The sequence below is a fragment of the Aythya marila genome (assembly GCF_965140915.1).
Source record: "Aythya marila genome assembly, chromosome: 1".
In the NCBI taxonomy this organism is placed as follows: domain Eukaryota; kingdom Metazoa; phylum Chordata; class Aves; order Anseriformes; family Anatidae; genus Aythya; species Aythya marila.
In genome coordinates, this window is record NC_139042.1 from 161,264,341 (window position 1) to 161,290,341 (window position 26,001).

Consider the following 26,001-nt stretch of genomic DNA (forward strand, 5'->3'; position numbering starts at 1 on the left):
AACAAAAGCAAATGGGGAAGGGAGGGCACCATATCCATGGGGCTTTGTAGGGCATATGCAGCTACCACACTGTTTGCTTGACTTTTCTGCTTGTTCTGGGCCTGCCCCTGTGCCTTTCAGGGCAGAGATGCAGCTGTATGCCTCATGTTCAGGGGCACCCAATGCTGGAGGACTATTTTCAGGTGGCTTCCAGGTGTTGGGAAGTGTAATGAACAGTGAGTGAAATGCTGGAGTGCAGAGGTGGCACCATGTGAGAGCTCCAGCTTATAGTCTCTGGCATTGGTCACTGCCTGCTTATTTTTTTATTATTTGCTAGGTTGTAATATCATGCCTCTGCTCATGAATGCTTCTGCTAACTCATGGTGGTGTACTGACTTATTGTTTACAGTATCATTTACCTCACCTCTGCTGCTAGTCCCCAGTCTGTAGGATTCAGCCTAGAGAGTTCACTTTGCTGTTCACCTCCTCTGACTCCTTCTGCTTTGTATCTTAGTTAATTATCTGTAGACAAAGACACACTGGATGCCTTATCAACTAGAAAGACTGAATTAATCAGCTTTGTTAGGCAAAGGTTATAGCAAGGGGGTGACCATCCTATCCATCTGTTCACTCATCTCCTGAAGAGTAACCATAACAGAACTCTTAAAAATCCTATTAATTATAGGTCAATAGCCTAGACACTCTGATAGCACTGCAAGGAACTATGGACAAAATGTCTGGGATTAATGGATTTTCTGAAGACTTTTATAAGGTCTTTTATAGATGTTTTCCTCTCAAATGCTAATATGTTCTGCAAGTAGAAAGAAAATGGCTTTTTACCACTGTATTCCCTTGATGTGGCTAGGCAAAGCAGGGAGGTACCTTAAAGTATATAAAATGCATTGACTTGATCAATTCATATGTAAAGTTCAAGGAGAAAACTTTGGCCTTTTGCCTTCAGAAGTAATCATCCAAGTCACAGAATTATCTCATCTTGACGCATGAGGAGTCTCATGCATTGAAATTCAGAAGTTCACCCAATTTACTACTGGTGATAAAATTGGCAAAATGTACGTGGGAAGCATCAGACAATTCGCTGTGCAGCATACCTTGCTGAAGCGAATCCAATCTCCCTCAAATTCCGTCTTTTAGAAAAATGTTATACAAGTAGGCTAAGAAATTCTGTCAACTTCTTTATCCCTTAATTATGGAAACTTTCATTTGGAGGTGTATTGTAACCTATTCAAATGTTAGGGCTCTAAATACCATGTTTGTGCTTAGTTTGCAGTAAGCATGGTTGTGTGACAGGGCAACCATTTATCTCTGTTCTTTCTTGCCTTGACAGCTAGACTTGACATCTCAGATTGCTGCAGCGTACACTCACATCCAGAATAGGGCACAAAGGGTGCAGAACAGTTTATCGAATCTTTTGTCCCTTCTGTCCTTTATTGTGCAGCATTGAAGAAAGCAAAGTGATTAAATATGGGAAACTGAAGATTTATGCCATTGCTGGGAATTTGCTGCTATCATATCCAGTGCTGAAATATCATTTGAGGTTTGTACCCTTCCCTATCATTATTCTGTAAAACTGAAGGGACCTGCAAGGTCTGAGGAGGAATGACACTTGCTTCCCAATAAATCTACAGTCCATACCATTTTGGAAGAATCAGTAATCACAGGTGTTTATTATATCCGTGCATTGGAAATAATAAAGCATTTTTTAATATATTTTTTCCTGTCAAGATTTTCCCTTCTTTTATATAGGTATTTATACCTGTGATTATAAGCAGAGCAAATTTGGCATTTCACTGGGTCAGCTGTTTTCCTGAACCCTCTTCCAGGCTCTGAGAAAAGGACTGGGTATTCTGTAGCACACTTTTTGTCTCTCAGGATGAAGGTCTGGGCTGCTATAGAGAATGTTTTCCTCCTTCTTGCTGAGTTATGGAAGGCAATGCTCTCATCCCCTTCTCTCACAGAACTTTACAATGAGCTACCCTGCCTACCTTACTAAGGTTTCTTCTGCCACCCAACTAGGTAAATAAATAAATAAATAATCAGAATAGCCCACCCCCCATCCCTCAAATGCAGGGAGTACAAGAGGAGCTCAGGAAAAGCCAACTCCACTTCCTCACCTTCCACAAACTGAGGCTGGGCTAGCAGATAGCCCTGAAGGAAGAGCATTGGAGAACTGATTTTTTGTTGTTGTTTGTTTTCAACAGCAACCCCGAAAGAAGCTGGCAAGTGACACTGGAATCAGGTGAGAAAGTGGGGACACCTGTCTGAAGTGGCAAAGGTCCTTCTCTATAACTGCAGTGGATCCAGTGAAACGGGACAGCCATTCTCTATCAGCACTGTGGTCCCAAGGTGCTTCTGGAGGTGTCTGACCCGGGAGCTGACCAAGGCTGCCGCGATGTGTCTTTGAGGTGTGAAAAGCTCTCAGCAGGAGCTCATTGGGCTGGGTTCAGACAAGGAGCTGTACGTGGTCAGCAGCCTGTACTTGCTCATTGCCCCAGCTTAAATGACTGCCCAGGCAGAGAGGCTACCAATTCTCTTTATGTCATGCATTACTTTAAAAAAATTTATCAGCTTCTGAACATTTGGACATCTTTATGAAGGTCAGGATTTGCACACGAATTGTCTCTGAATATCACAAATTCTTTCTTGCCTTCTCATTTCTGGGAAAGCAGATGTAAAACCTAAGAGATGAACAATACAGGTATTGTCTGAAAAGTTCTGTGTAAATCTTCCTTGACCAATTCCCTAAAAGTTGTGTCAGCAAGATGTTTTGTTTTGTCAAGGTTTTGTTTTGTTTTGCTTCTTTGTTTTTAATCTGAACCCAGAGATCTGAACTGATGTTTCTTTTTGCAGCTTTCAAATCTTTGGTGTTGTCTGTCATGCATTTAATCTGGAAATGTATGAGTAACAGTTTGGCTAGAGAGCAAGACAAAAAGAGAAACCTGCTTGTAAAGAAAGATAATTGACACAGTAAGAGTCCAGGCCAAATCCCCTCCACAAACAGTCCCACTGTAGTCAATGTGATTAGTTGTGTGAATAAGGCAAAGAGAATTTGGCTCTTGTTGCAGTCCCAGCCACCTTTTATCATTGGAGAGAGAAAAACACCATAAAATTAAATGGGTATCATCCTCCCCACATTCCTAGTGTAACTATTTTAACGGGAATGCTTCATAAACAGATAAAGGCACTCCTGAGCTTTGGGATGATCATTTTTTTAAATGACCATTTAGAGCTGGATTATGGTTTTACATTTTCACCTTGGAGCATTTAAGGGCTGTTTGGGACATTAAATGCTAACCTATCAAAGCCTAAACTGAAAGGCAATGTTGCTTGTAGTCATACAGCCCAGTGAAATAATATACTTTTGCTGCTGTTAATAGGTAAATACTTTCATTTGTAGAAAGAAAATGGTGATTCAAGAACGTTTGATGCCCCTAAAACTCTCACAGCAGCTGGATATTTTACATTGGTTTCTATAATATTATTATGATAACATTTCTGTCCCGCAGGGGTCTGCTTGAATATCAGAGCACTCATCTTTTTTTAAGCTTTGCATGATGTGAGATATTAAAATTAAGGCTGGTGTTTACTGTTCAGTTCTTACACACATATCCCACATTCACAGCTAGATATTATTTCCCTTGGAAATGCTTTCTGTCCCTGCCAGTCACTGAATGCAATCAGATAGCTTTGCATGGGCCAGCATACCAATTAAGTACCATGCCTGAGATACGTACTGTTACCTCCATCAGCAACTTGATAGTTCATCGGCACATAAGCAGTGTATATTGATAAGGAGAAAGCCTGATTCCACGTTGGGAGCAGAATCTATTTCTTGAAAATGCTTTCAGGATGCACTTTGAGGAGAAGAGGGGAAAGGCAGCATACAAAATGGTGAGGAAAAAAAAATGAAACAGGAGGAAAAATTAATGGAAGTAGGATCAGAAAAATATTCAATTAGAACTTGCAAACCTGGTCATATTACTCTGTGTTACTGTACATCTCGCCATTATCCAAATCTGTTGCTAAACCGTTGGCATTTGTCTTCATTATGCAGTAAAATGGTATGATGAATAGGTTACAAATATGGTGGAGGAAATACCCTGGAATTATCACAATGCCTGAGAATAAAAAAAATGCCTTAATTTAAATTACTGGTATGAAGCATCTGCCATGTGCACAGACAGATGTGAAGACTGGAACGTGATTTTGTTCTGATGCTGCCTTCAAAGTTTCTGTTCCACTTCAAAGGGGTTTTCAGGCTGAATCCTTCCTTGAAAGCCAATGTCAGGGATGTGATATAACAGAGAGCAGCATTTGACATATTTCTCAGCTGCGAGGAACTGCATAGCCTGATATCTTAAGTCCAGTTTTGGAGCCTTTCACAAGTAGCACTCCCCCACATTTCAGCTGAAGAGCTGGTTAATGTAAAGATTATGACTCCTAACAATGAAATGAAACATGACGTGAGAAAAAAGCTGCTATCTCAGTCTAGTTAATTAGACATAATTTACTCTTCAAGAATTGTTCTTATCCATACTGATGTGTTAAATTTCAAGCTCATTTTTACATTTGACTGATTATTATGTTCTAGAAAGACAATGCCAGGGTATTCAAACCCAGCATTTGGCCTACTTTAAAACTGTGAGAGCCTGAAATTTAGTACCACTAGATAATAAAGAATTTTATATTAGTATCAGGATATGAATGAATATTTTACTAAAACTTCAAATAAAATCATAAATAATATTAAAATGCTATTTCTGTAGCCTGGTCTGGAGCATAGCCATCCCTTTCTTAGCTGTGCATTCACTTTAATAGAGCTTCCTAATGGCTGCAAGGACTGTCCACCTAATTTGATGTCTTAGCTTCCAAACTCATTGGGAATTGTGTGTTATAAAAATAATGTATACATTGTAGAACAAGCGTGAGAATGCATACCATCATCCAGCTAGGACGTATATATAGACCAGGAGGAAGTCTGCCAACTTAGTCCTCTGCTAGAGGTTTTTGTGTGATCTTCAGCAAATATTGGTAAGTGCCTGTGCTTCATTTCTACACCTGGAGAATGGGTATAAGGAGGGAGGAAAGAAGCAAGGCTGGGATACCCTTCCTGGAAGTTCTCTGGCTAATCTGAATTTTGTGGATCACTTGTTGGCTACTACAGTGAGACTGACAGAAGTAACCTATTAAGTTCTTCCCTTCAGTTTTTGAAGACTGTCACTCACTGCTATAGTGTATGACACTGCATAGAGATAATGCAGTGCAAGAGAAGCTGTTTTCTACCTCATGTATGAAAAGTGAAGTACTCGGATGGAAGTTTGCACAGATGTTTTTACTAACTTCTTTATCTTGTGTTGATATCTTTATCTTGATTTACATGTGTTACTTTGGCATCAGATCAAATATTTGGATGAGATTTCACTTCTATATGAGCATCATTCTATATTGCATTAGATTTAATGATGGTTATCTTTGCTTCACTGTGAATGGTAGCTATATTTTAAATGCATAATATGCCGAAGCTGATACGATTGTATCTGTCATTCAAAGGATAATTCTAGTCTTAAACTTCACAAATGCTGTTAGATTCTTCGTAGCAATATTTCACTGTTAAATTGCATATTTGGAACCAGATGGCTCAGAAAACTGATAAGATGATACCAAATCTCTCACCTCTCAGTCACTGTTGGGTTGAATCCAGCCCTGGTTCAGAGTAACCAAAAGTTGCTACCATCTGACAGCTGTTTTGTGGCTTAGATGTTTCCAAGTGGACAGGTGTCTGCAACACAGCACCCAAAAATAAAAAATAAAAAAAAAAAAATTAAAAAGTCACCTGCACAAATAAAGGGTTGAGGCACAGAGGTTGAGAATTTATGGTGCTGAAAACAGAGTAACTTCTCTGATCACTGGTTATGTGTGTTGCAAAACAGAGTCTTACATCTCTTTCTGGAGGTGCCTAAAATGTTTAAATTCTGCTGCACTGCCTCTTTGAATCAATGCCTGTCAGTAAGATCATGTAACTTGTTTCATGAGTTATAAATTCACCAAAATGTGCATGAGATGAAATGATATACTATTTTCCCTCCCTTTGAAATAATGCTCTGATCTTTGCGGCTTACAAGCTAGTTTCCTGATGAACAAAAAGTTCATTACAGAGTCTGTACAAAGGAAACACTGTAGAAAAATACTTATAACGATAGTGGGATGCCATGACTAAAGAACCAAAATGACCTTCCTGTTTCTTTAATCATTATTTTTTAGCATAGCGTGGCTAGTACAAAGGGAAATAATGGTCCCCATTTTATGAATAGGTGCAGAGGAGACAGTCTATCATTGATAGGAAGTAGATGTGTATTTGCAAGAAGGATGTGTGATATGAGACAGAACAGTGATTCTGACTATTTATCATTAATGCCAGGAGGAAACTCAATACAATAATTCCTGTGGTTGCCTGAAGCATGGAGGACTATCTCTTTTGATGTTCTTGCACAGATATAATTTGTGTCTTTGAACTAGCCTCCATGCTTTCACTTTCTTAATGCAGAAGAGAGAAGCTAGCATTCCCATTCCTAAATGCAGCAACGTGAGTTAAGTACATGCAGATTTGTGTATGAGTGCCACAAGCTGACAGCCACCATAGGAGCTCTGGCTCAGCAGGCCATGGTCCCATTAGACATCTTAGGAAATAAAAGATTATCAAGTCTGTCTACTTTTGCTTTATATCAGTATTTTTATTTTTTCCCTTCCTCACATGCCCATCTTGATCCTGCCCAGTGTGGTGATGGCATTCCCAGACTGCAGGTTACACCAGCTGTGACTGTTGCATGCTGCACTGCCTGCTTTGGCCAGCACTACCCCAGCCTAAGCTGGGTCTGTGACTCTCCTCCAGGGAGAAGAGGGGGCAGGATGTGTCCCTTGGTGCTTGATGTTATCCTTTCTCCACCTGGAGCCAGAGGCACACTGCTACCTGATGCAGCCTGGTAGACAAGGTGTCTGGAAGGGTCCATGACAACAGCCAGACAGCACTTAAGAGCTGACCTTATTTTGATGGAGAATGACAGGAATCATAAGTACCAATTTTTGTAGTGGGAAAAGACATAGGAAAGATCTGCAAGTTCAACACAGTGTCTTCTCTCAGAGGGGAAATGTGACTTTTGTATTGGGCACTATCAGCGGAGCAAATATCAAAATGGTAAATGTTGCACGAAGGAAAAAGTTGCACTCTTCCCAGCCATTTGAATATAATTATGTACCGATTAATTGAAGAAAATGACATCTGACACTGTCAGTGTTCTGAAGTGTCATATACTAGACCCCCAAAAGCAAATGAGGCACATATTAATTTTAATTAAAATGTTATCAAGAGGTGCTGCTGACCAAGAAGCCCATTTACAATAATCTGCTTTAGTAACAAGTGAGCAAGTCAATTTATTGAACCAAGATAAAAAGCCAACCCAAGTAACAACTGCCCACTGAACACATATTTGATCTTCCAGCTTCCTCTGATTAGCAGAGGAAAGCATTCCCTGAATATTACAGGGTTTTGTCTTCTTCCTTGCTTCCACTAGCTGGTGGTAACTTGTAGTAACTGTCTCCATGGTGCAATCAGCATTTGTTCATCAGACTTAAAAGGGAGCTTTTCTAGCAGATCCAACTTGAAAGAAAGCATTTATAGAGACATCAGTTGCCAGGTACTGTTATTTTCCTTTGTGCCTCAGCTGTTAAAACCTCTGTATAGAATGGGACATTTTCCTTGGAGATATGGCTAGTTTACACACAGAGTCTAGTGCACAAGATTTGGGGGTTGCAGTAGAGGCTGTTTGCAATGAAAAATGACAAGGTTGCACAAATTCACCTCTTTTTGAGTTAAATTCATTAATCCAGTCCTTTGGATTTTGTGCTAAGGAGCATTAAACTGGACAGAGATTTCCTCAGAAGAATTCTGATTTCAAATATAGGAATAAAGCCGGTAATGACAGCCTAGCTACTGCTCACAGCAGGAGCACTGGGAGGTTTGATGCACTACACTTTGCTCTGCCATCAACATCAGAAAGAAAAATAGCCCCACCATGGCTCTAACCTTTGTCCAGACCATTTTTGGGAACCACACCTGACTGCTTACTGCAGCCACACTTGTCTCTACAATGGTACTGATGGTCCATTTAGCCCAAGAAAAACTCTCACCTTCCTTTTGCTATTCATTAGTGTAAAAGGCCAAGTCCTTTGTTACATGGACAATAAACATGGAAATACATTATCATTCTAGAAACAGACATAATTTCAGAATAAATTCAAGTGGTATCACACAAATAAAACAAAGTGGACTTATTCCTGCGTCATGCCCAAATGAGAGCATTGCTGTAGGTTAGTTCTCTTTTCAAAGGAAGAAGTTCAAAGCTTTGGATTCTTCCTGAATCCATCAGCAAGCAAGATGCACTGGTTCTCTCGGACATGTCATAACATACCAGACCCAGAAGCCCTCTAGATGTCTTTCTAAAAGCTCTGTTTTAACAGTTGTGATACAGGAAGAAGGATTTTTTATAGTGTGTCTAACTTCTGTCTGACAGAACATTTTAGGTGGGAAATGAATCCTGTCAAAAAGGCACTGATGCCTTTTAAGTCCTACTGTGGACAATAGACACATCTGTCACTTACTGTTCAAGGGGCATGCCATGGTGAGCAAAACTGAAAGTCAATGAGATTAAGTGTACTTCAGTCATTCTGAAAACAATACCCAGCTTCTACTGGTCTAGAAGTTGCACCATGAGTACATTTAGGGTAGAGAGAACAGCAGCTGCTACCGAAAGAGAAAAGACTGATGATAAAACTTACCTTAAAGTCTCTTAATTTTCATGCTAACTTGCTTAACATTATTTTTTTGAAATCTAGGTGTTTAGGAAGATCAACTTTATGATATGTGTAGCAGCTACTCCGAAAATAGAATCTGGAGGGGTCTTCTTGCATTTTAGTGTAAAACATTCTGGAAGATTTAGCAGGAAATAAAGAAGTGAAAATTAAGTGAACGAATATACAGAACATTAGAATATCTTTTTTTTTTTTTTTTAATGAACCTTCAGAAAAAAAAAATAAAAAATCTCATCTTTTGGCAATTTAGAAGTCATTTCATTGGCACTAGAACATTTACAATTATTTCCAGTTGAGGTACTGCAGTCAGTTGATAGTGGAACTCTTGAAAGAATTAATACAGTATAAATCCCATTGTGTCTGATCTGCAGTCCATTAACAGGGGGGATTCTTGGCTGTACAAGACTAGTTTCCTAGTTAAGTATAACAGTATCTTCAAATGTCAAATGCTATAATAAAACAGCTTCTAAAACTTTATCTGTTACTTTCTCCAAACACTGTTGTTTTGTGAGACACTAGTGACTTTTCACTTGTTTGCATGAAATCTTCTGAAGGTCCTTTAAAAAGTGATGTAATATTTTAGTGTTTTATAATTTGATTTGTCTGAGTTGTTTTGTTTGTTTGTTTGTTTGGTTGGTTGGTTGTTTTTTGTTTTTTTTTGAACTTCTGTTTCTTTCTGTTGCTTTCCGTGGATGTGGATGCTTCACCCCTGGAAGGCCAGGTTGGATGGGGCCTAATTAAATAGTCATAATCAAATTTTGTTTTCTGCCAAGAATCTCTCTAAGAAGAATGCCCTTCTGTATTATTATTATTATTATTATTATTATTATTATTATTATTATTATTATTATTATTGTTGTTGTTGTTGTTGTTGTTGTTGTTGTTGTTGTTGTTGTTGTTATTTATAGACCAGAAAGCAAACTTCAGAGGATAAAGACCTTTGAAACTGTCTAATCTCAGTGAACCCCCTAAGTATGTGGTGGGAGGGGAGCAGATGAGACCATTGAGAATCAGGAATAACAATAATCAAACACTGGTGTACTGGAAGGGCTCTGAAGATGATCATTCTCACCCTTACCCTTGTGGTGTATCATTGCTGTACTAGCAATGCAATTCTCAGTCTCAGTCCTGTGAACTGGTTACAGTAATGTGGCAGTGGTCATGCACCTGTTTGCACTGCGGCAACAGGTCACATGACTGCCTGGTCACATGAAATGTTTTTTGTGTAACTCACAGAGGTAGCCAGACATGGAAAAATATGGGAACATAGGTACTCTATGCATGTGCATTAGAGCCAGGCACAGCTTTCCAAATCCTCTCTGGGGAACCAGACACACACTAAGCTTACTGAATAAAAACAACCAATACACAGTGACTGCTTTTATTACAGTACGTCCCTATATTACCAAGAAAACAACACCCAAAATGATAGTAAATGTAAAAGTGTCAACATTCTCCATCATTCATGCTGGCTGTGGCAAGAAAATGTAGACTGTAACCATCATGAACTGAAAACAACATTACCAAAATAACTGGAATTTACTCATTACCTGCAAGAGTGCAGCTATTACCATGTACTATGACAAGCATAGCTCGAGGTATAGACATGTTTTGAATGCACAAAGTTGTTCAGGATTGGACATCCTGCAAATGTACTTCTGAAAACTGCTGCTATTTGCCTTGGCTTTACTAGTAATGCTAAAATATATAGGTTAGAGTCAAGCTAAATATCTGCTATCTTTTTTTTCTGAATACCTCATTTTCTCTACCTTGTGTGTGTGTGCTCCTCACCTTCCTTGTCTAGTGGAAGATGATATACCACTTGGTCATAACACCATCATCTTGGTTATGTATATTCAGAGCCTGGGTTGCTGGTCATCCAAACTGCAAATGAGACAGGTGTACACAGTTGTGGTCAAGCATCCGTGCTAACCACCTGTAATTCTTTGGCAGACATTTGGTGTGAACAGATGATCTCAGAGTAGTGCCAGCCTCCAGTTTCTCAGTGCTTTTGAAGATTGAAATGGGAATAGCTCCATGGCCCTTCTCCTGGTGTATTGAAGCAACTTCTCTCATTTCTTCAAACTAATGGGAAGCAGGCACTTGAGTTTCTGTTCATAAAGTTGCCAAACTTTAACCTTCCAAACTTCATGTGCTCTGGCTGACTGAAGGATTCCTCTTCCAGAAGATGTTCTGTTTTATTCTGTCCCTTTCAGGAGGACTCACTTCTTTTCGCAGTAGCACGTTTTAGGAAAATGGGAGATGGATTCTTACTGGATGTGACACCAAGTGGGTAGAAGTTAGTTTTTGGTTACCTCTGAGAAAAATCATGAGAGTTAACAGTGAAAAGTGAACACTACCATATTTCCTTTGGAAACAGAGCAGGGGAATTAAGCCACGTTCATGAGATGAAGTAAAACACAAGTGTCTGTGCAGAAGAAATGTTTTTTAATATTTCTTAAATATTATGAATGAAATATAAGAAGAATGTGAAGCTTTTCCATTTATAACAGGATGTATATTTTTCATTTTATAGAGCAATTAACACAGTTTTAACTAGTTTTCTCTTTTAAGTGTCAAAATTGTTTTGACTGTACTCTTTATTAAATAGTTTTTCTTGAATTTGACATTATCTGTCATCAAGGTTAAGTAAGAGAAATACTGCCTCTACTGGTATTGCAATGGAAAGCTTTAATCTAAAATCAATATTGTTTTAAAGACAATTTGCTCTAATTATGTTGAGATGGAAACATGATCAAACTCTAAAGAAGTAAATTAGCTCTCTCTATATATGCATAAGTTTAGTAAATGTCTCATTAAAAATGGGAACATACCTCAGATCAGACAATTGGAGTTGAAAAGCATCAGTTTGCTCCTGGCTGAAAGGGTTATATCATGAGCTGAGTTTCTCATTTACAAAGAATGAGATTCTTCCCTGGCTTATCATTCCTTCTCTCTCTCCTCTCTCTCTCTCTCTCTCTCTAATCTATCTATCTATTTATTTATTTATGTATTTTGCCAGTGTTTTAGCCTTACATACAAACCACACACACACACACACACAGAATTTCTAGGTTGGAAGAGACCTCAGGATCATCGAGTCCAACCTCTGACCTAACGCTAGCAGTCCCCACTAAACCATATCCCTAAGCTCTACATCTAAACGTCTTTTGAAGACTTCCAGGGATGGTGACTCCACCACTTCCCTGGGCAGCCCAGTACTAAGGAAAAAGAAAATAGCAGTGAAGTGAGGTTACTGTCAATATGTGTTGTGTTCGTAATGTTCTGTCTGGGCTGAAGAATGAATTTTCCTTTCACAATGATACATGAATAATATTGGTGTAGAATTGGCTGTAACATGTAGTAGTTTATCTGAAGGGAAGTGAAAATGTTGATAACAGAAGCTTCCTTCTTATGATATCCAGTTTAAATAAAACTTTATTTTATTTTATTTTATTTTATTTTATTTTATTTTATTTTATTTTATTTTATTTTATTTTATTTTATTTTATTTTATTATTTTTTTTTTTAATGGTAGAAATACAGCAATAGATGAAGACATAATTTGCATGGCTAAGTGATAAAGATTAAATAAAATATATGCATTCCATAAATGTTTCTGAAGCAGTAAAATAAGCATTCCTTTACCTATTAATTGCTGGGGAAAAATGGAAAAGAAAAAGAAAATGAAATAGACAATTAGCCTTAACACAAGGACATAGAGCTCTCCAGTATTAATGTTTTCCTGTGGGATCCAGAAAAGCAACTCATTTTCTACAAGCCATTACCCCCTTCACAAGCAGAGAAAACTATTAAAAGTCTTGCCCAAGAGCAGGGATGTGGTCATAAACTGTGTTTCAAGGGGCAGGCTTTATTTTATTGTCATATGTAACCCAGATTTATTAGCCAAAATCATTGACTGACTTAGCAATATTGTAAGGATCAATCATTCTCGCTCAGACACAACTACTTGGAGTATGGCAGGGACATATTCAGCCATCTTACCAGGTGCAGAAGTAGTAGAGAATCTCCTCAGTATCATTATGTCCTGAAGATTTTTTTTTTTTTTCAACTAAATACCTTCTGGTCTGCTAGATCAAAAAAATGGAAGCCAGCAATGAAAATTGTTGGTTTTATTCACATCAAAAATACAGTGCTCGAAGTTGGATATATGCATCAAAGATTCAGTCAATGAAAGGAAAAATAATGTGTAACTGCTTATAGCACAGGGGATAGGACATAGCTGTATTTGTGGTCTACAAGTTTTATTTGGATTTATGATTGAGTTTTGGTAGCAGATAATAGTTTGAACATAACTAAATGATCAGCCCTTGGATAGTTCCACAACTGTACCAAAAATCACTTTCACATTTATGTATACAAATTTTTGAGTTGCTCATAAATGGGCTGGAAAACTGAACAAAAAAAAGCCTTGATGGAGAATGTATGCAGAGATTTTCTTGATTTTTTAAAGAACCTTACATTTGAACCTAAGTATCTCTTCAATCTCCACTGGGTCACAGGAGGAGAATCAATGGAGAATGTGACTCCAAGTCTTCTGAGAAATGAGGTGAAAAGGGCAGCAATGAAACCAATTTTGAAATCAAATTGCTATCCTGTTTAGAGGTACCGATAACCTGCTAATACTTCAGGAATAAAAAAACAGATAAGCAGTGCCACCCCTTCTTGTCTTTTCTTTGTCACCTCATAAATAAAGAAGTGTCTTTATCTCACCGGATATTTAAAATGCTTAGACACTTAGGGACAGAAACAGAAAGAGCGGTGTAGGTTACAGTCATGGTGGCAGACAATCAATTGAGACAGGCAGGAAAAAAAGATTTTGCAGGACACCCGGCAGTTGATTTGGTTTTGGTTTTGTTTCTGTTTTCCTTAGAGTTCCCCAAATATTTTCAGGTTAATAAACATTAACATCATTCCATGTTAATATTGATGAGACTTTCATCAATTCTGTCTGTTAACTCTTTCAGCACTCACTGTAGAGCTGTGGCTGATGAAGGACCATTTTCTAAATTGCAGACAGATTAGATCCAGCTCTGCTAGTTGTCTTGGTTGACCTCAGGGATAGCTAATCCTCAGGTGAGAGTTAGATCCATAATATACCTTCCTCTGCTGTGCCTTCTCACTCTGCATGCTTTAAGAACATAAAAATAGCAGCAGTTGCCAGTGCAACTCCAAATCTTCAGGTTCAGCTCCAGCCTCTATGGCACATGTCTGTGTGACCTTGGACATTCACTTAATCTCTTTGTACATTATCCTTTCTTTCTCTTTTGTCAGCTTTGATTATACTGTCTCCAGGGCAGAGGAGCCTGTTGCTTATCACAGGATGAGGGTATCCAGCTACTATTGTTATGCAAAGTTAATTATGAAGTGAAGTTATTAATACTAAATGACTTATAGTGGTAGAAATTTAGTGCTTAATAACTGTTCCCTGTTTAAAAATGTATTCCCTATCCAGTCATTTTCATAGCAGTTTAAGGCAAAAGGACATTGAACTGAAATTGAATTTGGGGGTGCAGCTGGTGGGCTTTCTGGTGGGCCATGGATATCAGTTGGGATGGTACCTGTTTAAGAACGGACCTAAAATTTTTATTGCCTAGCCTAGAACTTAGGCAGTATCTCAGCTATTTATATTGAAGTTATTCTGTGTCTGTCAGTCAAATGCTGCCTCCAGCTTCACCTTCCATCCTGGTAAAGCAGCAGTTCAGTGGATTATCACCACCTTTTCAGCCATCAACAACAGCTGCTCTCCTCTGCTAGACATCTTACCCTGAACTCCTGACAAGATTTGACCCTGGCTATATATCTGACTGTCTGCTTTTTGTGTTTCCCTGAACCCATTTCCACAGAGACCAGAAGCAATCTAGAAATAAAGTATTTTTTATAGGTGCCAACAGTGGGGGGGGAGAGAGGCAGGGGGAGGGGAGAGGGGGGAGGAGGCGCATTTCTAGGTCTGGAGCTTTGCTGTGTGCATTTTTCAGTGACTGCATATTCCCCTCATATCCCTATTGTTTCCACTCATTTCCATATTGTACAGTAGAATACACTGCTATGTAATTACTGGCAAACAGGATACATTTGAATAAAATGTCAATCTCAATATTTGATGAAGTTGACAGAGAAGTGACATTTCCTAGGGCTTTAGTGCAGTCAAAAAATGTAAGAAATATTACTTCTCAGACCTAGTGGTGTTTGCAGCCCATCACTACCTTAACAGCAAAAGCCGTGAGAAATGTTAACAGTGATAAACAATTGCCAGCCAAAGTTTTCCCTGGTGTTGAGATGCATGCTGAAAATAATTCACCCTCTGGGCTGACCCACTTAAAAGTTTCCTTTCTTTCGGTTAATGCATCAAGCAAATCTTAACTCTCACTAATCTGTTGCTGCCATATCTGCAGGCCTGCCAATGAACTCACACACATGGCTGAGGAGGCATTTGTACACTTTGCTACTGTAATTCACTGTAATTCAGCTACATCTTCTTGAAAAGTTAAACAAGTTGTTGGGTATTTTTCTTTGGTTTTGGTTTTGTTTGGTGTTTTTTTGTTTGTTTGTTTTTTAATGTGCTTTCTGCAAAGCAGCCATGTCTTTCTGGCAGTCAAAAGTGTCTGTAAGCTACTTTCTTTTCTGTTGTTCAAGTATTCATCCTGCATCTGGCATCTCTGCAACAGGGACCGTCCAATTTGTGAGTGGGCACGGTTCCATCTAAACAGATGGGGAGGAGGGGAGACAGACAAAAGATCATATGGAGCGGTAACTAAAAAGTGTGGTGGTGAACCTGATCAAGGAGCAAGAATTTTTCTTTATTTTTTTATTTTTTTTTTTTTCTCTCCCAGAAAATCCTTAGCAAATTCCTCTACAGGCCAGAACAACACAATTGACAACAGACAACACAATTGACAGTAACACTGCACTTGGAATGAATGCTGGGTTTGAAAACTGAGTTTTTCCTCCACTGTCAGTCTGTGATTTCTTGTTCAGGGGATTAAAATGGAAAAAAAAAAAAAAAAAAAAAAAAATAATAATAATAATAAAGCCTACTTTCTGTACTGGGTTTCCATGCCTCTGTCTGAAGTGTATTCAGCAGAACTCTTTTCAGTGGTCCTGACATAAAGGCATGTCAGGACATATACAGGCAGTATGAAGAACTGATGTCTAATTCTGAAACTCTTCAGAGCTGGAGAAAAGCTTTCAAATTTTTAAGTTAGTTATGTGGTTGATTAGATTGGAGTCTTACAGGTAACATAAAAATCAACCCCTGCCTCTGCTTATGTTATTGCAATGTAATCTGGATAGAGAGCTTAGAAAAATGTTTTATCTGGAATTGGCTTTTTCCTTTGTTTTGAGCTTTTCCAAAATCCTTTCTAAGTTGCATGGTATTAAGTGTCATAAGAGCATAGAAGGTTTAAAAAATAATAAGACAAATTCTCTTTTTTGTCTTTTTCATTTCCTTGAATTCCCATTCAGTCCTAGCCAGGTCCATCTCCTTTTTCCTTTGCCCCTCACTAAGCAGGCACAATTTAATCAAATTTATAGAGAGAGAGGAAAGCAGTAACGGAGAAAGGGAGAAGGGAAGCAATTCAGCATGGTTACAGGCTTCTTGTGCATCTCACAGCCAAAGTGGGCACATCTGGGGGCACTCTGTATTTCCTCATGTAACCTTGTAAGCCACTCTAAATTGTTAGGTCAAGTAATGTTTTGGTTGGACCCATTTTCCTTCTTCCATTTGTTTTTAAGGGTTTGTTATGTCTTTTGTGGGAGCACTTGGAAGATAGGCCATCTGTTTTATTCTTAATGGCCTACAAAAACTCCATTTCTCTAGGCTGTATTTATCTCATTTTAGACATAACCTACATTTATGTGCATGCAGTTTACATACCCAAGAAAAATGTCTTAGAGCACATTATACATCTCCTCTCTAAATTTGTCTACACAAATTGCACTCCTTGTCACTGGATCTGAGCAGTAACAAAAGTAACAGGTCATGTTTTTGTTATTTTTGTCACTGCACAACTTTTATTCACAAGGATTGCTGACAAAAGTAACCTGCTCAGGTAGAAGGGAATTATCCCCATGCAAAATTATTTTATGGTAAGGAGGATAGTAGAATTTGTCATGGATTTTTAGAAACTCCAGACCCTGGTGTATAACATGTTAGGAGAGGGGGCTTTTACTACCATATCCCTCCCCCGAAAAAAAGACACTTCTTGGAATGGGAGCTAAACTTTTTACTTTACCAGGTTAATTTAGAACAAGTGATTAAAAACAAAACAAAACCCACCAAGTTTCAGCAGGTTTGTTGTCATTAGTCCTTTCCTTCCTGCTAAAGTTTATTAACTAGGTGGACTTTGGCAGCTGAGAACTGTGACAGAATTGACTCATATTGTGTCTCAAGCATGGCATGTTTTAAAGTGCTAGGTCTGTGTCCTTTTATTATTTCTAATGAGATTTTCAGTTCTTCTAAAAGCTAAGGGTTTTTTTTGTTTGTTAGTTTGTTTTTAGCTCTTCTGCAGGTAAAAACAAAAAGTGAAAATGCAACTTAAATGTACCTTCCAGGCTTAGAAGCCCGACCTGCAAATAAAATCAACCTGAAGCTTTTTAGGAAATGTCACAGAGTGGAAACCATACACTGTTGAAATCAAATCTGCCATCTACTTCACTGAGAATAAGTCTTCATCTCAAATGTTTAAACTGAATTTATGACTCCTGATGGTCGTGCATTTATGTGTGATTTTTTGAATGCTTGGTGCTGGTAAGTCCATAGCTTCTTTAAAAGTTTCCTTCAGTTTTCCAGTTATCCAGAACAAGGATTTGCTACCATAGAATGTGAGAAAATATGATAACTATAGATACTGACCCTGAATTTCTCTTTAATGTTCTCATTTTATGTAGCTTTTGGGCAGCATTGCAAAGGGCAATGGAATACATTCTCTTCCACAGTTACAGGGACTGTAGACTCTTCCTCTTTTGGCTGGAAGAAGGCTTTTTGGCTCTGTAGTCTGACAGGTTTACTGACTTCCGGTACCTTTCATCCTAACTTCTTCAGACAGCTTTACAAATGCAATTTGTCAGTTTGCCTGTGTTTTGATATTTGAGATGCTAGTGATTCCATGGTTTTTGAGTAACAAGTATCAACACTGATATGCAGGAGCCACTGATACAAGTTTGATACATTGACATTATACAACATAACTGATTTAAGAAATGGCCTTTGGTCTGTGCAACCACTCCTCAGCAACAACTGAAACCATCCCTGTGTTATCACCACTATTTTCATCAAAAATCCAAAACACAGCACTGTGTGAGCCTCTATGAAGAAAATTAACTCTATCCCACCTGAAACTATTGATGTGTTTGGAATCTGTGTTTTTGTTATAAATATCCTGGTGCAGTTCTTGTCCTTTCTCAGTCTTTTCATCAGGTCTACCCGCATATTTTCCTGGTAGCCTCAGATTATAAAGACTTCAAGTTTCTATTTTATTATAACTGAACTGATTAGGGAATGTGCAAAAATTTGGCAGCTGTAATTGAAGTTTACAGAGTTCCTTGTGTGTATTGCAGTCATCAAGGGAAAAAAACAATTTAGTTTTCAACTTGCATGATAAAACATACAGTACCATGGTAATATCTCCAGGCAATTCATCGCATGCATCTAATAACACAGTCTCATTTGTTAGAAATATGTGAGACATATCTGTTGCTACATAAATATATCAATAGTTTCATATATATATAACTATATAAATAAAAAGTATTCAACAAGTGACTACAAATTGTAATAGAATTTCTACATAGCTTTCATTCCAGAAAAAGAAGTTTGGCAGAGAAAATCAAAATGTTTTTACAGCCCTATTGATATGTAACATCAGAAGTCTTGCCCACTGAAGATGGATTTTAATATGTTGTATTAATACAAGTCAAAAAAAAAAATAAAAATGAGAAGCTGTTTGCAACCCATTGAAAATAAGAAATGTCTCCTTCAAGTCCAACAGTGCCAAAGGAGTTTGTACTGGTTAGTTAGCCACTGTCATGTACAAACCTGGTTTATCACTGTACATGGATTAAGAAATAGAAGATTTATTCAGAATTGAGTAATAACTGAAAAAATGCAATCATCTCTTACACAAAGACAACTGGATGCTTGAAGATAGTACCTGGAAGTTAGGTTAAATACACTGAAAGATGTTTGGTGTAGGACTGAATGTGGACATGCTGCTGTAGGAGATCCAACTAATCTTCTGTACTGGTCACAGAAACCTTTAGAGTTGCTCTCAGAAGAGCAAATAGTAAGGTTTCAGCTTGGGGTTTGGATGAAGTTTCATAGTCTTGGCAGGGGCATAGAGAATAAATTTGATGTTCTGGCTCAGAGTATGTTGAAAGCAACTTCATCATTTAAGGAAGAGAGCTAACTACAATGTTTCAGTTTATGAACATTCAATTTCACTGTTAAAAATTCCCTAATGAAAGACTGAAGGTTATTGTGAGAAATAGGAATTCAGTGATGTAGATATGATGTCTTTCTTATTCTCTCTTTCTTCAGGGACAAGAGACCAGGTCACAGGAAGACTAAGTACAGCACTGTGCAATTTGCTTATATGCATGTTGGCCTTCAGCTTAAGTTGCTATTAGATGTAAGCAGACTGCACTGGTATCAGTGGCTATCCTTCTTATAAGTGGAGATTACACATGGTTGTTGTGAAGTGGGTAGGGGTGCAAAATAGCATAATAGTTTATGACAAAAAGAGGGCACCCCAAGGGTATATCTATTGCAATTGGAGAAAATGAAACAAAGGATCTGAAAGAAGCATTGCTGGCCTTCACAGAAGATGATCTTAAAGAATACAGTCAGTCAGGTGGTGCCTAAATTAGAAAAGATTTGCAAGTACACTGGTATGCTTCTACAGAAGGAGATAGGTACAATGATGGTGATTAGGAAAGAACTAATATGGACATATACCATGAATGAGCAAAGGAAAATGAGGTGATACTTTTGGAAGCTGGTGTGATTTGGTCATCCTGCGCTCCAAAAGCAGAAACAGATAGGAATAGGCATCTTTTGATTGTGGTGGGGGCTGGGGATGGAGTTTCTTATCTTTTCCCCACCTCACCCTCAGGTTCAGCACAGTGACGAGATGGTGTCCTCTTGTCTCTTCCTCCTCTAATCTCTGCTAAGTTGTTGGAGACCATCAGAGGGCAGAGACCAGGATAATGGAGTAGAGGTTGGCAGAGGAACTGTAGAAGGTGACTTGCACTGGATGAGTCGCTGCTATATGCTTCCCAGAATTAATCTTTCCTCTGGAAGTCGGGGTCAAAGTGCTTACTCTTATGTAGAGGTAAGATCTGCACTCTATGCATTTTTAGTGCCTTATATGTGATTTGGTTAACATTCTTCTAATATTTTGGTCCAGCTAATAACAGCAGCTTTAATACTAGAACTTCTAAATTCTGATCTAGCTTTTATGTGCAATAAAAAGGAGTTGGAGATTATTTAGTATTACCTATAAATAAAACTTTTACTTTTCATGTTTTTAATCAGAGTTTGCCATATAATGTTGATACGTTTGAAAACATACCAGCTTTACAAAGAGTAAGTGGTAATTGTAAAAGCACTTTCAGATTCCTATTGTTCCCATTCTCACAATTTATAGCTTGAGAAGGCAATTGCTGTGTAGCTTGGAGAAGATGCACCTCCTTTAACTCTAGTCTAGTTTATCCTGGATATATATATATGTATATGTAAAGGTAGAGCTATTAGCCAGGATTTTATTTCCTTGAATTCTGCTTTCTAGGTAATGAAAAAATGGTATCATTTGTCAGTTTATGGAGGATAATATAAGCAGCACAAACTTAGATGGAAAAAAAAAAAAAAAGTATTTCTTTTGGGGGCATATAATTGGGATGAAATTGTCTCAATTTCCACTTTTTTTTTTTTTTTTTTTTTTTTTTTTTTTTTTTACAGGCCAAATTCACTATTTATTTTTTTCTAAAGGTGTTTTCATTCTTGTCTTTTGCTGTTTTGGTTCGTACTTCTCCATAGTGGCATCTTGCACATGTGTTCAGGATAGAAAATTAGGAAAACCATTGTTTCTAACTAATGCGGATATCAGTGTTCCTTGCCTTTCTCAGGCACCTGAGATTTCTCATTCATCATTTTATGCCCCCTGGCCACTGAATGAGAAAAGAGATGTGTCTGTCTCTAAATGAGGTCATTTAGGAGTTTTTTCTTTAAAAAAATAAAAATAAAAAAATAATGCATACTCATAAACTACCTAATTACTGTACACAAGCTAAACAGAGATGATAATGCTTTTATTACTTTCTATGGTGAATTTCAGAATTCTTAGAGACTTTTTGAATATCATCTGTAGCAATTTTGACCATTTTGAACCTCCAGTTTTGCATAAAAAAAGGTTCTGCTGTCTTGAGCTAGACTCTGCGTGGCTGGGGAATCTGGGGAATAGCAATGAGCACATTGGTTGTTCCCTTGCTTGCTAAAGAAGTGAGACTGACCCATTCAATTTTGAACTGAGCTGCCTAACTTTGCACTGAAACATTACAGGAACACTCAGAAAGCTGGATGGGGTCTTCCAGGAGAAGCAGCAACTGGGAGCATTCCCTGTCATGTGAGTCTGATGCTGTCTGTGGCCACAGCAAAGGTGCATTGGGAAGCTTGCTGGGGTTGAGCCTCAGCACCTGAGGGGGGATCCTACCTGCAGGATGCTCCAACAAGCCAGGAATAAAAACTCAAAGTACAGAAGCAGATTGACAAATGTTTTCTAATCCCCTGATTCTTCATCCTTAGTACCTTTAATTCAGTAGTCATTGTTGGTAGTCATTGTTGGAAGATGTGTATCATGTCTTGACTCATGTTAAAGGAAACAGGGGAAGAGGCACTGGGTGCCAAGAGAAGGCCAGCTTCCTTTCAGAGTCAGAGGAGGGAAATGGGTGCCTGGAGGGGTGGTGAGTCATAGCATTTCAATCAAACGGCTAAAATAGTATCCCTGATATTCAGCCCATCTTCTGCCACTATAATATGATATCCCTGCAAAGGTTAATCAATTTGAATGTTAATATCATTCTTATTTTCCAACTAATAACTTTCAAATATATGTTGCATGCTTGTCCTCATCCAGGATTAGCAACATGACAAGTCTGAACTTTTAAAAGCAAGACACTTTGGAATTACTGGAGAGCAGAAAAAGGTCGCAATGCTTTGTACAAAACAGAAACATGTAGATTTTCAGGCCCATAATTTGCCCACTTTTCTTAATAATTTCTAAAGAAGCATGGAGAGCAAATGGGCCAAATTAACGAGAAGAGGGAGTGCTCTGCTTGTGTATATAGTGAAATAGGTGACCAGATTAAAAACATTGTTCTCTGTAGATTGACTCTTACAGCCTTGTTACAGTTGGTGCAACAACATACTTCAATTTGTTTCCCAAGGCCCAAATCACACATGGTCCAAATCAGCATTCTGTCTGATGCGCTCTACTTTTTTGGTTACAAGTTATTTTTTGGTGGTAATGGTCACAGAGAAATGGAAAAATGTGTTGGTGTCAGTGTTTCCTTGATCAGTCTAAGGTAAAAGAAAACTCAAGTATTTATTTTTCTGCTGTAGCTGCTATTGTCCTCAGGGACTGCTGAAGCTTTAAATCAGAATCCTAATTGGCCCTCGGATAGCCATGAAATACCAGAAGCTTCAAAAGGAGCTTAAGAGAGTAGTCGCTGTCTTTTCCTTGTTCCATCCTGTGCTATCCACAACACACACACACAACAAGTATTTGGAAGGTATTGTTATCAGCATTAAATCTTGCTGTGCAACTAGCTCAGACTTTGTAAGACTAGGCACTCCAGAACAAGGAGGTGACACTGAAGTTGTAAACCTTGGGCAAATTACACTGTGCAAATAAATGATTGGGAGTGTGACATGGCTTGCCCTGACTCATCTGCTGGTGTTTTTGCTGCTCTTCAGGTAAGCCTGAAGTGCTGTTAAGAACTGTGTTGTCATTTACAGCCTTTAAAAAGTGTAATAGTTTGACAAAATTTAACCTGTTCATGTTCCCATGGTCTAAGTAGTCAGGAAACTATGAATGGCACTTGTGTGAGGCCAGAGGAAGAGAGGGCCCTGCTTTGCTGGTACAGTTGCATGTGCCTTGTTTGGAGCTTGCCAGTTCAGAGCAACTTGATTGGAAGAACACTTGACTCACGGCTGCCTCCACTGCTTCCACAGCTCTGGTGGTTATTTTGACCCTATTTTGAACCTATCTTGCACACTCAGGGTAGCAGCTACCACAAAGCATTAATGGAAAGTCTCACTGATCTATATGGTGCCCAGGGTTTTTGAATCCACTCTATTACCCTGCACTAGCATGACGGGACAGGAACCAGCACAGCTGGAGCTGTCAGTCTGGTTTAGTTTAGTGGAATGCATACAACAATGATAATGGTGGATGGAAACCAGAGAAATGTGTGTTGTTTTTACTAAACACCAAATATTTTCTACACCTAGTTTTACAACACCTGGCGTGACTTCATTTCTCTAGGATAGCACTGCTATCCAAATGTTGAAAGTTTTTCTTGGTGACCGTACATACTCCATGCTGGATGGACAACAGGGTTGGGCCAGATGTTCTCTCTTCCTTCTGGCCAGGCAAAGCAAAGTGAGGAGGGGACTATTAATCTCTTGCCAGGGACATGAAAGCTGTTCCAAATTTACCAGAAATAGGTAAAGCTTTACTTCCAGGAGAAAGCAAATGGTCCTTGAATAGCATTGGGGTGGTTCTACTGCACTTAGTAAAGCGGGTCAGAGTATTTCTGGTCACTTGAAGTAATTTCTACAAGTTTAAAATCATCTCCAAAGAATTAAAAAACAGACATCCCAGAGTCTCTGGCTCTATCACCTCAGGCTAGATATATACCTGTTAAATATACTGGGGGACTTCAAAGAAATTTCTTGTTTGTTTCTTTGTTTGCTCGCTTTGTTTTGCTTTTCAACTGATCAACTGATGCAATGTAAATTATGCATGGGCTTTGAGAGGGAATGCAGCCAAACATATTGATATCTGAGGAGTTTTGTTTCAGTGGTTTGTAAAGGGAAGCAGCTACGCCATGTCCTGAACAGTCTTTGCTTCAAACCTCCAACTACAGCAACCCCAAAAAGGGCTATTTATGGATGGGAAGTACTAGCATTTTAGAGCAAATTTGGTAAGAAATATACAAATGCATAAGGAAAAACTGACACCACTTGTACATCACTAAGACTGGACTGAAAATCCTGCTTGGGGTAGGTTGTTTGCTTAGATTTGTAGTTGTTTTTCTTGTTGTTGTTGTTGTTTGTTTGTTTTCATACATTTGCATGAGTAACTATATTTCTATTTAGAAAGGCTGACTGTCCAAGAGTTATGCTATGGAAAGGGAATTTATAGAGGGAATATGGAATTTTGGTAACAGAGGAGCAGAGAGGTCAGCCATGTACAACCACTCCAGGAGTTTCTGCTTCCCACAAGGGAACGGCCAGTTAGGTAATAGTGGTCCCACTCAGAAAGCCATCACCCTGCAGTGCCACAGCCAGTGCCGGGAGATGCCTGCAATCCTTCTCCTATGGCAACACTGCCATGATGTGCAAGCTCACCAGCTTTCTCTGCAAACTTTTTCCCTCACCAACTTCTTCAATAAAAGTATATGTATGTGCATGTGTATACAGAAGGTAATATCAGCAGACATTAAGATAAAATAATTAAACATAGCAATGGTGAAAAATAGAGGTCAGAACCACTTACAAGACCTGGTTTAGCCCTTTGTGAATTCCTATATTTTACGATTATTAGCTTGTTCTCTGACAAGGGACTTAAGGTAGGTTTCAGCTTTTCTTTGCATTTAACTAATATTGTATCCAGAATTTTCAGCATATATCAAATCAGATGTGTTGCTCCTTTACTTTTCAGATGCTGAAGTTGAACCTAAAGTTGGACTTGGGCTCACATCCCACCTTTTCTTGAATCATTACCTTTAATATCAGTCTGGCAGGCAAATAGCAGTGACACGTGAGCAACCTCCCTGACCATATGGGCTTTGAACATGTGTGGCAGGGTGGAAACTGGCAAGCAATTCAGATGGCAATGTGGTATAGTGTAGAGGAAACAGAGTCCATCCATCCTTCCATCTGTCTCTCTCATTGCTGAGACTTCAAGGAAAGTAACGTGCCATTTTAGTTTCCATAAGTGGAAAATACTTGAGTGGCATAGTCATTTCCTGAATGACAGCTGCATTTTGATTCCGTGTTCTTTAATAGAGGAACACTCTGATAGGTCTAACCAGTGCTATGCTTTAGAGGAGTTGAATTAATAGATATATACATTTATTTATTTATTGTATATCTATGTATGTATCTATGCATTATGCAAAATTAACTTAGTTTTACTTCCAAATGTTTTTACCAGAAACTTAGAAGCCACATGGCACAGCTGGAATGAAGAGTAACTTTCAATTATTCATTGCCTTGATTCCATCAAGAAAAATGTATACCTTTCATAATAGTACAGTACCTTTGAAAGAAGTAATAAAATGATGAATATTGCTTTATGTGAAATAAAAGAAACAGCATTTTATAACATTGCAATAAAAAAATGAATAATATTAAAAAGAAAAAAAGTTTTACACTTATGAATGCACTCATTTGCTGGGAACTTTGTTAAATGCTTTGTGATGCTTGGCACAGGTTGGTGTCTGCTGCTTTGTTAGAAGATACCCATCGCAGCCACTTTAACTTTTTGAGGTTGCTCTTATTTTAATTCCCCAAATGCTTCTGGCAGGGTTACTTAAACGGAATCAAGGTTATTATTATAAAAATTCCACAATACTGCCAATGAGAATGAGATAGTAAGCCATCTTGGCAGGCTAATTTAGGTAACTTTTCAGGTATGCTTATTTAAACAAGGGATGCATGAGAAATGTGAAAAATGCTAGCACTTATCGGAAATGCAAATGTGGCATTTGTTCAGCTTAATATGAATGCCTCTGCACCAGGCAACAACACCAGAAGTGCCAATTAGGATGCAGTCATGGTTCCAAAAATTCACCCTTTCTTTTCAGCTAATATGACATTTTTGTGTTGATTTTTTT